The sequence below is a fragment of the Pungitius pungitius genome, chromosome 6 (genome assembly GCF_949316345.1).
Source record: "Pungitius pungitius chromosome 6, fPunPun2.1, whole genome shotgun sequence".
Taxonomy (NCBI): Eukaryota; Metazoa; Chordata; class Actinopteri; order Perciformes; family Gasterosteidae; genus Pungitius; species Pungitius pungitius.
Genome location: NC_084905.1, coordinates 1,315,695 through 1,330,337, shown reverse-complemented (window position 1 = coordinate 1,330,337; position 14,643 = coordinate 1,315,695). Strand labels below are relative to the sequence as shown.

The following is a 14,643-nucleotide window of genomic DNA, read 5'->3' as shown; positions in this document are numbered from 1 at the left end:
CGTATAATCCTAAATAGACCAAACGCAGTGTGTCACGGGAGGGCAGGTAATCAGCCCGAGGCCACTCTCACACAGCCAGCAGGCTAAGGGGAGTCGGTAGGTGGCAGTCGTGTCCCATTAGCAAGCGGCACATGGGCGGAATCTCTCCTCCCCCCCCCCTCCCCTCCCCTCTCTCACCCACTTGTGTGTGCGTGAGCAGTCATTTGCATTTGTTTGCCCCTATTAAGACTGAACAATGAAAGGGGGGGGGGCAAAGGTCAAGAATCACCTAATCAAGGCCAGTCCTCTGAGTGGGATCCGGTGCAGAGGAGCGCGCGCACGTTGTGCAGACATTGTGTAGGGGGCTTTAGAAGTTCCAACAGAGCCATGTGAAGGGGAAAAAAATATTCTCTCACTACAGTCCTGCAGCGGCCAACAGTCCCACCTGAGAAGCTCAGTGGGAGGTAGCCTGCGTGATGCCTCCCTAGTGCGTTCATCCTTTCAGCGTCCGCGCCGTGCGTCGCCTTTTGGAACCGGTAATGCGGAGCGCATTTGGGTAACCGTAAAGCGCACCGATGGATACAGCCGGCGCATTTTGAAGCGGTTTAAAACACACTGCAGACGAGGGGGGGAAACGGAGAAGGGGCGTGGACGAGCGGCGCCGGGGTGGATGATAACCCGTTAGTCATTTCCCCATCACCGCGTGTGTCGCAACAACCACGCGAGGCTCGCATTGACGAAAAGGCAAACGGCAGATGGAAGAAGCGCGCAGACGTGATCGCTGCCCTTTGGTGAACTGCCGCTCGCGTCCGGTCATGTAAGAGAAAAGCAGGCATGTAAGAATTGAGTCGTCGGTGCGCAACAACGAAGGCTGCTCCACACACACGGACGGGAGTTTAAAGGCTTGTTGAGGATACCTGCTGGATGTTTTTTCGATGTGGCACCCTCAGATTAACGCATTCTAATTCTTCTTCTTCTTCTGGGAAATGGAGAACGCGGCGACCTGAAGAGAAGAGATAAATACTGGTGTGTCCTCGAACTTTCTCCAGGTACCGATGCATTGGAACCTACTCGCTGGCTACACCGCGGGGGGGCTTTAACCAGGGAGGGAAATAGAAATAAGCCTTCTCGAATACCGCACTGGGTTGTGAGGTGAAATCTAATCAGACTCAGCTGGGTTGATGACTAAGAAGTAATAGGCACTTGAAGAAAAGTTACGTTTGAAAACGAGGTCAAAAAACGAAGTGAAAATGACCATTAAGAGCCTCCCCGTACTGGGAGAGGTTACTTTTTTAAACATTTAATTTAGATCTTAGCTGCATTAATACTGACCACATCGCGAGAGTACTTTCAACAATGGCACTTGTGGGTGTCTCCGTGTGGTGTGCCAACTGAGGGGGGGGCAGGAAATATCGGATGAATTATCGCCGCATGTCCATCCAGAGTGATGTGTGGATTACCACGTCGTCTTGAGAGAGGGGACACAATGTCAAGAAAATATCATCACGTTGCCGACCAAATACTCTGAGAATTGCGGATGTTTTTTTTTTTTTTTTTTTTTTCTCGAGGCAGTTTTTGGGAGCAGGAAGCGGGGAAAGGACCGATATCCGCCCGAGTGAGAGATTCTGCGGACAAATGCTCCTTTGTGAACAAGTAAGTTAAAAAAAAAAAAAAATTGATTGACTCACTCATTCCTTAAACATAACTACCACGTCTACCCCCCCCCCCCGTGGGATGTGTTCACATGTGCGGATTGTCCACCTTTTCCGGGATGACTGCAGTGATGTGAACTAATCAGGGACACAACATTCCAACCAAAAAGACGTCTAATCGTGCGCTGATCTTGACGCTGTAGGAGAGGATGCGCGTGCCCGCGTGGACCTGCTCCGGTTTTCACTGCGCGCCCTTCGAGGTGAGATCGCGAGCCAATAACGAATATATACTCTAGCTGTTGTACAAAACCGAAAAATCTGGCAAAAATCTATCGAAAGGTGTAGTGAAGAAAAGGTTACGTAAAAAAAATGTTCACATGGGGAATGCGCTCAAGGCAAATGCACCAATCTGCCATCCGTCCAGTACAGAACCTGCACGCTCTCAACCAATATTCAGTATCTGAAAATGCCTTTAGCACGGGCATGTGTACTATTTGACCTTTTGAGAAATAATTTTCTGCATGCTATCGTCTATCTTTGAAGATGCTAGTCCTTGTAGGCCTTTCTTTTTCTTGCGGTGGTTCACACAAAAAGGCCCTTGTTCACTGACCTTCTTACGTGGTGCTGGAATGAAAATCTGAAGCACTTGCTCCGCCTCTGCTTAGCTGGAGAAGACGTGGCTGTTGTAGTTCATGGTCCAACCATCTGAGCTCCTGTTCGGCTCAGTACAATCTGTTGCCAGCATCACGAGGAGCAACCTTTTTTGAGGCCTGTGATGTACGTGAAGTTAAAATGTGAGCTGCAGTTATTTCGGATTAGCTTGATGAGGAGACATGAGTTTTCCATCCATCCATCCATCCATCCATGTGTCGTTCTGTGTGAACAAAGGTTAGTTGAAAAACTCCAAAGTAAGAAATAGTTGCCTGTCACGTTGGCAATAAACTGTTGTTGGTGGTGATGGCATTAATAGAAGTGGTTGTCTCTCCTCAGACAAAGAATGAATTACATCTCTCACCTGTGAAAGTGGGAAACATGGCAGACATTATTTACTGGCTGAAAGAAAAGCCCACGATATGATGGAGTGACATCGCCTTGGGGAGACAAATTGAACTGCTGATTTTAATGTTTTTTCTCTGTCAGAGGCTTTAAGATGATAAATCCCCCCCTACATATTCCTAAGATTGCAGTTGTTTGTTGGGAACTGATGGAGAATGATTCTCATAGTTTTTCAGTTTTTCACATTGAAAAGGACTTATTTGTACAACTGGATAGGCGCAATTGTCAACACTTTGCATGATAACCAATAATACAGGGCTAATACAGGGCTTGCAAGTTGCCTGTTCTGAGGAAAAATGTTTGTATGCGTCCACAAATATCTCTGAAATGATGTTATGTCCACTGTTTAAAGATAACAAGTCAAAACACTTGATTTGTTTCAATTTGAAAGACCACCCCCCCCCCCCCCCCCCCCCCCCACACACACACACACACACTCAAACCTCCTCATTCTAGTGGCAATGGTCTTCACAATGAATGCGGGGTGTAGATTTGGGATCGTAGGGAGCTGACAATTGTATCTTAGTAGTGTTTGTTTTATTCATCTTTGCAACAGGGACCACAGTAGTAGCATCAGCCGTGTGGTCCCTCTAGTCCATCTGAGCAGTGGCGGGGAAGTAGCCTTAGAGCAGGTGTAGCAGACTCACACAAAGCCTGTCCTCCGCTGATAATCTTGCTACCGTAGATATCTTGTTTTATTTCCAATTTCTCCTGCCATTGTTGTCTGACTTATCTATTAAAAATCATTCCAACCAGCCGTGTCAGAAAATTAATGAACTTGTCAGCTGGAAAAGGGCACTGCTGAAATGAGGTGCCAGGGTTTTGCAAAGAGGCGGACTTTATTCCAATGTTCCCTTCCCACACTCCCTTTGTCATTTTTTTCCTCCTCAGCCTGTGACTCAGTTCAGATCAGGGCCAGCACTTTGTGCCATATAATAAAACGTTAATTTCTCAAATCGGATTAATCTCTGCAAAGCCCGGCTTAGGACACCATTAGCATTCTTTTATTTCACTGCCGGGTACTTGTATCAATAATGGAGCTACCCCTACATTTTTGATCTTCTCTGGGTATAAAATCTCTCAGGGGGTTTCATTCAATGAAAAAGGGACCGTCACAGTGATTTGTTATCTACTCCCTCGCTTTTTGTATTTGAGGCCATGCAGCAGTGCGACGCAGTGGGTCTTGGATATTAAAGAATCTTTTTTTATGAAGACCAGGCTGACAACATACTCCAAAATGCGTTGATTTCAAAGCCAACACTATCTATTGTGATATATAACAAGAATAGCATGCAGAGCCTTTTTCTGTTGTAATGAGCAAAGGTTAATGTGCATATGTCCTGATTGCCAGTGATAATTCAAATGTTTCAGCACCACAATTTTTTTCAAATCTCGCTTGCTTAAGTGATAGTATACATTTTGCAGAAGAAACAAAACCATAAAATACCTTCCCCAATGTGTCCGGATTATCAAAACAGACACAATTAATTCCATTCGTAATTAACCCTTAGGTGGAAGCATTTGCACAGATTTTGGGGTTGGTGCAAAAGCTATATGTGATTTGAAGCCTTCTTTTTTTTAAAATTTCGTCACCGCTAATGAATTTTGCTTAGATACAGAAGCTCGACCTATAATAATCCTGCATGTTTCAAGAGGTAGGCGAGAAGAGTGTTCTGAAATGAAGGAATTGACTCCATGTTGTCTCAGCCCAGCCTCAAACCTCAACCTTAGGTTTCTTCTAAACTGTGATGTTGATGAATGATGCACTGATTTGAAGAGAGTGTTTTGGGTTGCTGCGAAGCATGTAGCAGCTCAACAGCGTTCTGTCACTGCAAGTATCACAGTATAGTATTTAGAGAGGAAACGTGAGGTACCCCTTGTGGATGCTCTGAACCCAGTACTGTACGTTGTTCATGTCTGTTCCGTATAATGTACTTTGACCCGACACAAGCGAGCATTCCGAGCGCACAGACACAAACGGTACTTGCAGTGGTCCCACTCATTAGTCATCCTCTCCCGGCATGTCTGGCTCGATGTTCCGTCCGGGGAAAGAACAGCTGAGCAGGGAGACAGCCGCAGCACATTCCCGCCAGTCGATGGATTAATCAATTGGTGTTTCAGCTCAGCCCATCCATCCCAGGGAATAATCTGGGAGACATCATAAAAGTGCCATTCCGTGGTTCTGGAGGCCACAGAGCGTTGCTCTTTTCCCGTCCCGTCCCACTGCCGCTCTCGCAGGAGGGAAAGGAGGGGATTACACTGAAAGTAGATAAGTGTGTTCAGCCATGCGTAGTTTTAAAAGGTGTTTGCTCGTGTTTTTGCTATTTTGAAACATTACCGTTTTTTAAATATTTTTTGCTGCATTGACTCATAGCTGAAATGAGGAACTCTTCCAACCCTTCCATCACTCTGTCCCTGTTTCCTCGCTTCCTTCAGTTTAGAGCACTGACCTGAATTCAGGGTGCATCATTACTCACCACTCGGCTTACATCACCCACCTTGCCAGTTGTGATGATTGTGTCTTTTCAATTTAGTGATTCTCACCTTGCTCTCCGCTGCCTACAATGTCCCGGTGACAGTGATATTACCCGAAGTGGGAGTGATGTGAAGGTTCTGTTAGTAACAGCTTGCATGAAAAGAGTGCAAATTTACTCAAACACATTTCCCTCTATTTCTCTCTCACACACACGGCCTCTGACGATTTAAAGCAAAGAAAAGTAGACCTTTTTTTAAATTCATAGACCATAAGCCTGCCGCCTTAGGATTTTTTTCTAGGTATTTTCTCTCAGTCATCGAAGACAAATTGTGTGTCAGAGTAGCACGTGTACATACAAGAAGGAACTGCCAATTTGTTCTGAAGTATTTTTTTAACTTCTTTTTACAGTAGTGTCTACCTGTGTGTGTGTGTGTGTGGGTGTCAACGCGCATGCGTGAGCCCCCCCTGAACCGGTGCCTTCTGCCAACCCAGGGGTGCAGAATGCGTGTCTGGAATCTGGACATCTGGGTCGAGCTTTACCGTCTGTCTCCGAGATCTGCTTTTTAACTGCTAAACCCAATCAGGCTGGCAATCAGATGGTTGCTCAGCTCATCATCCCAGCAGGAATTTGGTCATCAGTCAAAGTCCCACAAAACAACGCAGCGTGGTCGCACCCATCTAGCACTCACACATTCTCAGACTGTGGAGTGCAGGCATTATACTGTATAATCATTCTTTTGAAGGAAAAAGAAAATTCTCACACATGAAAAGATCCACCAGTGCACAACATTTACAAATCCTGCTGTTAAATATGTCACACACACACACACAAGACCTTAAAAAGAGAAAACAAAATACAATTTCAGGACATACATACAATTATTTAATCTGTTTTCCATCAGGAGTGCACGTGCATGCATGTATACATGATGTGTTTATTGGATTGTGTAGTAATGTCAGCGTATATAGTGTTTTCCATCTCTCACTCTCACCCTTTTAGTCTCTGACCTTAATGTGTCACTCATTCTAGCACCTGCATGTAGGCAGACCGTCCCCTACTATGATAGTCTTAATCTGACAAGGATAGACTTATACTTGATTTAATCCAAGTTGTCTCTATGGAGTCTGCCGAGGTACCAGTCTGTTTCACTGCTTGGGTCAAGGCCTTGTGACAGGGGCTGTCAGTCCGCTGCCCTGCTGCATGTGTGAGAGAGAAAAGACATGATTGGAGCTTTAAAACACAAGCTGCCAAAAGGCCTGGGTGAATGGAGTGAGCTCATGTATGTCTGGTTAATGGGTCATTTCCCTCATACACAACAAGAATAGACCCTGAGCAGATGCCAAACAGGCAGTTCATCTTTAAGTACCCCAAAATCCATTCACGATAGCTCAATTAAAAAGCGCCAATGTCACATTGAAGGTTTTTATGAATGAATATAAAGCAAACAAACGCAATTAAGTAAAATGTCCCTTTATAACTGACGGTTTATCAATTAATTCGCTTTGGATAAGAGCGTCCGCTAAATGACATATCATGTAAATTAAAAATGTTTGTCTGACAATATTTGTCATGAATAATAGTTTGATGGCTTTAAGTAGTCAAGGCTGGCATCATGCGGGATGGGAGGAGAGACTGTGTGTGTGTGTGTGTTCATGTATCTCTGTGTGTGCTTGTGTGACTGCAGCACATTAACTAGCCTCCTGTAGCCGTGCCAGACTCCACAGCATTGGGCTGCAGCCCGTCTGTCACTGAGGAGAGAACATTCAAGGCTCTGTTCTATATCATTTCCTTTTTTGCGAATAAATTATCTTTTGGTTGATAAGTTTCCATAGAAACACATGTACAGTACATCATTGATCAAAGTAAATATAATTATTTTATACTATATTTTACATTTTATATCCAGTCCGTTTTCCTGTAAAAGTATAACGCTGACTATGCTATTCTAGCTGACTGAATTAAAAAAAATGGGTCATCCCAATGTTGACTGCATTCATTCTGTTCATTTAAATTTAGGAGGAGACATGTTTAATAAAAGAATTTTTAAGTCTTAAAGTGAACACCCTTAACCAGATGTGACCTCCTCATCCGGTCAAGCTATCGGTAGAGTCCTTGATATCTCTTGAATGTGATTGTGTGTGTGTGTGTGTGTGTGTGTGTGTGGTTTGATCCTTTGCAGCACTGGATTCTGTTGCCGGGATGTCGTGATTATGTGTAGCAACAGGGGAACATTCTAGGCTGTGTGTTGACTGCTAATTGGGCTCCTGTGTAACCAGTGTGTCATGTTAATGACCCAAATCCGGCTCATTGTAATATTTATAAGTCGTGAGGAATGCCTTTTCTCTGTGGGACTGTGAGGTTTGTTTAAGTGTGGGTGTTTCTCATGGAGAGAGAGAGAGAGACAACATTAGCATTCATATGTTGATGGGAATGTGTGAGTTTAGGGAACAAAGGTTGATCACCATGTACAGCTGTTTTTCAATTTATCACTCTCTGATGTGGGTTTCTCCCTTTTCCCAGTGCCACTCAAATCAACAGATTTGAGTGGAATTTAATCTCCATCTGATTTGAAGTTGAAGGCTAATCTGCTCTTTATATTTTGCATTAGTTTTAAAAAATACATGGGGGGAAATCATGCTAAAAATCATCTGTTTTGACAAAGCCATTTGGGAGACTTTTTTTAGGGCAGGTTAAAAGGGCCTGATGAAACAGGTGGGACCCCGACAGTCACTGGCACACAATCCTTCCTCTTTGCACCCCCAACAGTATGCCCTTTATTTGCATGACACAAAAAGAGCAAAAAAAGAGAGTGTGATTTGTTCTGTATTCATTGGCTTCATCTCTAGCTGTTTCTTTATTCTGTAAAGGCCCCATAATCTCCCGGCCTTCATATTGTATTTTCCTCTGCTCTCAAGCACAATTCAGTTGAATTATAATGTGGAGTAAAAGAGGTCAGGTGAATGTGAGGTGTCCCTGACGGCTCAGCAGGTGAACAACTTCAGTACGGAAACAAGTTCTTCCTTGTTTCCAGTGGACATTAGTGTCTGACTGATAAGACAGGACAAGGGGTGGTGAAGGACAAATGAGATGATTAAGTCATAAAGTATACTACAATGTAGGGAGAATACCCATGAGTGTCAAAAATAAAAAAAAGTGAAGTGAAAGTGAGTTTTATTTTTTACGATCTGTCATCCTATTGGACGTGACAAAATCAGTGTAAGGGAAACAAAGTGTGCTCTCTTTGGGCAGATTGAGGGTTCTTTATGGTGAAATGTCGAATAAAGACCATCCTGCTATTTCTGTATCCATTTGTTCCAACATCAAAGGATCGGCTGCATCGTAATTACAGCCTCTGTGAAGTGGACCCGATCCAAATTAATAAATGGAGCAATGTTGGAAAATGCTCACAAGATCTTTTATTTTTCTCTGCTTCAATGAGAATTGGAGAGTTTTATTTGTTGGTTTTATTTTTGAATGAGCAACATTTTGTTAGAAACGTGTGCTCCTTGGATCATGGACACATGATTATTATCATTTCCGTAAAGTATTGCCGTGACACATACATATGTTTGGGAAATATTGACATACATTTTTGTGTATAACCACATAGCCAACCATGGTGGAATGTCACAAAGCTATGGAGAATAACCATTGGCCAAGCCTAGTCAGTCAGATATTAACATCTAAGTTTGCAAACATTAACTGGAATTAGCTGGAGTACTGAATCGACGACACCTATGTTTGTGGCTTATTTTTAAAATGTTATAGTTTCATTTGAAGAAAGAACATGTTTTTTACTTCTCTGAAAGTCACAAAGTGTTTTGAAAACTCTAAACCATAAGCTGTATCCATTATTCAACATCATCTGGTAGCCTTAGGAAAGTCAAAATGGAGCTGCTCAGTAGCAAATGGGACAGGTACTGGCCATATACTAGTAGAACCCCTAGTAATAAAAGAGAATTGATTCTAGTTGATTTGAAATGATTTCTTTCCGCATATATCATCATCACGATTGTCTTCTGAACGGCCTCATTTTGAAGGGTGTTTTTGAGCCCCTATCTCTCTCTTTCTCTCTCTCTTATTTTTTCCACTTTGCTAAACTCTTGAGTATCTTCCTCTCACGTACACACCATCCGGCGCATTTATCCTCCTTTGCTAATAGTTTAGATAACTGTTTATTCACATCCTCCACGTTTCCAAGCTCGTGTAACCGCCAAATCTGGAAACCTGTCCGCCTTCCATCCCATCCGTTCCACGGGAGCAACAATGCCCGGCTGATTTCAGCTTTACTGTTCCCTTGATAATGGAAAAGCTAAAGAGGGTTGCTGGCTGCTGGGAGACCCAGAAAAAAAAAAAAAGCAGGGGGGGGGGGGGAGCAAAGCTTCTCCAGAAAGCAAGCACATCAGCGCTATTGTTAGGACATAGCGGGAGATTAGGGCTGATGGCTCTATGTGAACTAGCAGGCCGGGCTGGTGTTCTGTGTCGGGAGCGAACCCAGCCCACCCCCGCTGCAACTGCCACCGTGTCACAATTAGCCGGAATAGTTGCAGACATGATTGCTCGCCCTGGTGGCAACGCAGTCAATCCATCCCCAACGTGCTATTACCACTCTGGAGATCATTTGCATCATGAATACTGCATCCATTTTCACTATATCCGTTGTTCATTGGTCTGATTTCTGTGGCTAACATTAATAGTGCAGAATACAGGAAACTTTTAGCTTTATTTTTTTTTTCCCAGAGCAGCACAGGCATTTTACCCTAAATGAGCTTAATGGCATGTGCACAGGAAAAGTAAATGACCAGCAGTCTGCTTGTTGCACACATGGTGTACCCACAACCGTAGCAACAAAGTGCATTTCAGGGCTTCTGACTGATTACAGTGAACGATTAATTTACAGACAAATTGGGTAAAAGGGCGGTGAACATGTTTTGATGTACAGAGGTAGAGAGTAGACTCTCAACGGGATACAAAGATGTCCTCCCTCCCTCTGTCGCTTTCCCTCTCTTCCATCTATTTCTTCTCCTCTCCTTCTATATTAAGCTCTTCTGGGTTAATCATTCCTAGAGGACGGCGGCACCACAGTGGCGCCTAAAAGCAACACACACAGCTGTGCGCAGCCGGCTTCTCGTGCACCCACTTCTAGTCATTACAGAGCCTTTGAAGGATAACCACAGATCTTTAGAGCTACACTGTCTTCAGCACCACGCACTTCAAAAGAGGTGAAGAGTTTTAATGCTCTGCCTTGGCCTCGTCTCATTTTTGCGGAACCAATTCGCTCTCATTTATCCATATATTTTCCTGCCCTTTGCTTTGCCGCCACGAGAGGGTTTTCTGATATCCAGCTTATTATATGTCATCCCTTCACCTCTCCTAATACAACATCTTATTTTGCTCTGCTGTGTCGCGGGACCGGTTCGGACGAGCAATACTGAAATTAATTTGTTTGCATCGTCCGGCTCTGATGGATGGCTTCGGCTCTTGCAGTCCTTTAGTAGCTCTGGGTTTAAGTCTCTCAAAGGGCTCTATCTTGAGTAGAAAGCAATAATCGAATCACAACCACACAACATACTGATGATCAATTCCCCTGCTCCAAGAAATATAGGATTCCACATAAGTGTACTCATACAGAATACACTATTCTATTATTTAAGAATTAAATAAATGATAATAACGGAGCAATTAAAGCTCCATTAAATATGAAGAAAATATCTTGAGAGTATGGGGATATAAAAGTTCAACCACCAATAAAGTCTTCTGATGTGCTTACGTGAAATCAGCCGTTGCTGGTAATTGTTCTGTCTGCTTCATGTTGAAATTAGTCTGCATGGTGACTCTCTTAATCAATGTGGATGCAGACTGTGATGTGATGTGACTGCTAACATTGGGTCTCTCTCCCTCACACACACACACACACACACACACACACACACACAGAGAGCGTCCCTCAGTCGGGCTTTTGTTCGTGTCCAGCTGAAGCTCGGTTATTGGTCCGCTAGTCATTTCAGTATTTCCATATAAAACACACACTTGTTTAATGAATCCATATTTTACAGCGCATGTGTTTTTAATCATGATCAAGAAATTAAAATGAGTTGTGTGTTTAAACAGTGAGTCTGTAGCGATCTAAAATCCACTCTCTTTCTCTCTCTACTCCCCATTTCTCATCCAAGGTACCTAGTAGTACGGTGTGTGTGGTTGGATCTGTGGGGTCTCTTCACACATGCAGTAAGAAATATCTCATTACCGGCTAAAGTCACACTCTCTGACAATGCTGTCTACAGCTCGTGGCACTTGTAGGGGGCTCCTGCCTCCAATGTAATGGGATTTGCTTTTGAATTCAAAGTGAAACAGTCCCATGTCTCATGAGCAAATCTGAAACAAAGCCTTCTCTTCTGCTGTTTGGATCATTCTGGTGCCGTATCAAATGCACAAGCCCTTGAGACATTTCTGCATCTGTGTAACCGCAGAGGCCAAAGCGCCTGTGACTGCAATGTGAAAAGCGGGCATGTGGCAGGGGATATGTGCTTATTCGGTTCATTTCATTTCTCTCTCTCTCCCTCTCTGTCTCTCTCTCTCTTGTTCTCTAAATAGTGTTACAAACCTTGGAACCATTCCTTGGTCAGGCAGCACCTGTTGTAATGTGAGAGAGCATTCACTCACTTGTTCTATTACATCCTGTTTATGTGAACCACCAGGAGACGACACTAAAGAGTGATGATTCACCAAAATTCAGTTGTATAACAGGCCCATTTCGAAGAGGAAATCAGAGGTCGATGCATGAGTGTGAAAATGCAAAAGGAGGGATAACTTGTTTGATATTATTCACTTTCTGCTCATTGAAACAGTTTCTTTAGTGACTGTTAGTTTTAGTTAAATAAGTGGCGATATGAGTTTTAGTTAAATAAGTGGCGATATGAGGTAAGGACCTTCATATCTCTTCACTTCCCAATTGAGTCATACAGACATCCTTGCATGCGTTCTATTATTAGTAACCATCCACTAAAACTGAAGAAAAACAGTAACACGATAATTAAACTGGAAAATTAACATAATTGGACATTTAATCCACGCTGTATTGATTGGCATCCAATGCAGAACATTCACATTTAGTGCAGGTCCGAATTTACACTGCACAATAGAAAGATAAACTTTGGCAAACGGGAGTAACATTTTAACTCTCGTCCCTTCGTGCCATGCCATCTGACCTGGCAGTCCTCCCAAAAACTAATAGAGTGGAGTCACATCTGCTGTCTCTCATTTTCTCTCCCCTCCCTGCGTCTCTGACAGGCATTACACCATCTATGCGATTCACATGGGGGGGGGGATACTGTCTTAGTTATCATGTTTAATTTGCTTCCACTGTGTCTGGTGTTCTGTGCTAAAATATCAAAGTATGTTGATCTCTTTGGTTGCTTACACTGTGTATGCTAATCAAGCAAGAAAAAGAACAAGCTTTATTCGTGATTACAAATTTGAATCATTGCGCATCACCAATATATAATATATATATAGGTAATATGTAGTGAGAGTGGGCAAAGTGTTGTTTCCTGATGTGACGTGAACGTGTTGTGGTCATTTACATTTGGAATATATGTATATGGACAGAGTGAACATGTGACAGTGTGTGTGAAGAAGCACTCTTCTGAAGATGGAAGACAGAGAGATAACTACATGGAAAGTAAAGACTGCTCCCTGGAAACCTCCCTCTCTCTCTCAGAGGAGATGAAGGCCATCTATAGAGTTTATTTATTTTTCATCTGCAGATGGAGACTTAAGAGCAGTGGGGAGAGCCCCGATGGAAGTACTGACTGGAGATGAACCCTCCTGGGGCTTCTGTCCCTCGCTTTGCCTTCTTTCTGCCCACCCGCTCACTTTCCATCTCCCACCTTACTGATCTTCACTGGAGAGCTGCCCTGTCTCTCTGGGAGATGGGGCAAGAGGAGAAGCTCAATCACTTTGCCATTTTTCCCTGCCTCCCAGTCAAACTCTATTCATCGCACGCTGCTGTGGTCTGCAGAGCTCTGCTGTAACTGCGTGGAGCCGACCGAGCCAAGATCTTCTTCAGGCTCCTCCCAGGCTTTCATTGCTACGTGGGAAGCGCCACTTCTTATCCCAGCCCTCCTCATTAACAGCATTCCCATCACACACAAGTCATTAAAAAAGCCACTTGTCCTCCCCCATCCCCTCTGGTGTTTTCCTTTCATCGTTCCATTTCTCCGTTTGGGTGAACCGGTGGTGTGAATGTCTTCGCTGACACCTTTACTCCACCAGGACCAGAGTGAAATATTGGGGGGCAGAGAAGTGGGGCTACATAATCTTTGTGAGGCTGCCTCTCCACGGTCTGTTCTAGACGTACTTATGTTGTCATGGGAGCTCACGAAAGGCTGACTTTCTGCTCCCTATTTTTCTTAATGAACAAAGGTGTCAAATGCATCCTCGCATTCAGGTCATTTGGGAGGATCCCCATAGTTGCAAAAAGTAAAGACGCTAAAAATAAGCGCGTTGCAGGGGAAACCATACTTTCAGCCTGAGACGATCCCTTAACCTTTTGTAACATCTAAGGAGGAGTACAGGGTTTCAGACATTGCTGATACAGTGGAGGATGAAGCTAATCACCTGACGAGGGCTTTGTCCCCGATGATCTGTCCTTCACCACATGACGTTCTTCTGCACTGCGACTGCCGCGCAACAAGGGGAGAAGCAAACCATCACAAGCTTTTCCATTTCTTTGGGTGGAGAGAGCCAGGCCATGTGGGAAGGGGAGGGGGCGGTACATAGAGAATCTGCTGCAAGACCATAGTAGGCTTTGTATAGTGACACACTCTTCATTATTCCTCAAATAGAAAACCAGCGCAGCCTCTGGTAATCTCCCTCACGACAGTGAGAAGAAAATGGACCCTGCTTCCGCTGGCTCTCAAAGCCACCAGCGAGCAATCGATGGAGAAGAAAATCAAATTTGCACCCCCCCCCCCTTATGTAATAGCCTCCTTATTTTCTTCCCCTTCCCTTTGCCTGTCCCTCCCTTCACCTTTCTCCCACTTCTCTATCTTCCTCTGCACTCCATCCCGCGCCTAACTAACTTCGATGGCTGCAGAGAAAGAATGCTGAGGATGCAGTACTGGGAGAAACCAGCATCAATTAGAATCTAAAGTGCACTTTTTTTTTGTCTCCTCCATGCCAAATTAAATTACGCTATAAATAAAAAAAAAAAAGCCCAATGGAAAAGCAATGAACTTTAATTATCGAAGCAGAATCCTCAGCATGGGTCACTGCTTACTACACTCCGGTTGTCAGCTCTCACACTGCACATGTGCTGGTTTGAGGCCTCTGCTTGAATCTGCTCAGAGACTTACATTTAAAAAGATCAAACCTATGTGGTCAGGCCTCGAATTATCCGTCCACATCATTGCAATTAGCCTCTGATTACACTCAGCATACATACTTCATTTACAAAGTGGATGGATTGTAGTAGTGTA

The 14,643-nt window shown here is 43.9% G+C and overlaps 1 protein-coding gene across 6 annotated transcripts in view; it reads left to right on the top strand.

The window, feature by feature from the left end:
* Positions 1 to 323: 323 nt before the first annotated feature.
* Positions 324 to 14,643, top strand: part of lrrc4ca (leucine rich repeat containing 4C, genome duplicate a) — a 36,551-nt gene continuing 22,231 nt past the window's right edge. For 3 of the 6 annotated variants that reach the window (XM_062563022.1, XM_062563023.1, XM_062563024.1), the window contains exon 1: positions 324 to 1,632. The gene's annotated coding sequence lies outside the window, so the exon portion shown is untranslated. Of the gene's footprint in view, positions 1,633 to 1,675; positions 1,892 to 14,643 lie in introns of those variants that run through there. The other 3 variants (XM_062563025.1, XM_037450922.2, XM_062563026.1) reach the window with 3 other exon arrangements.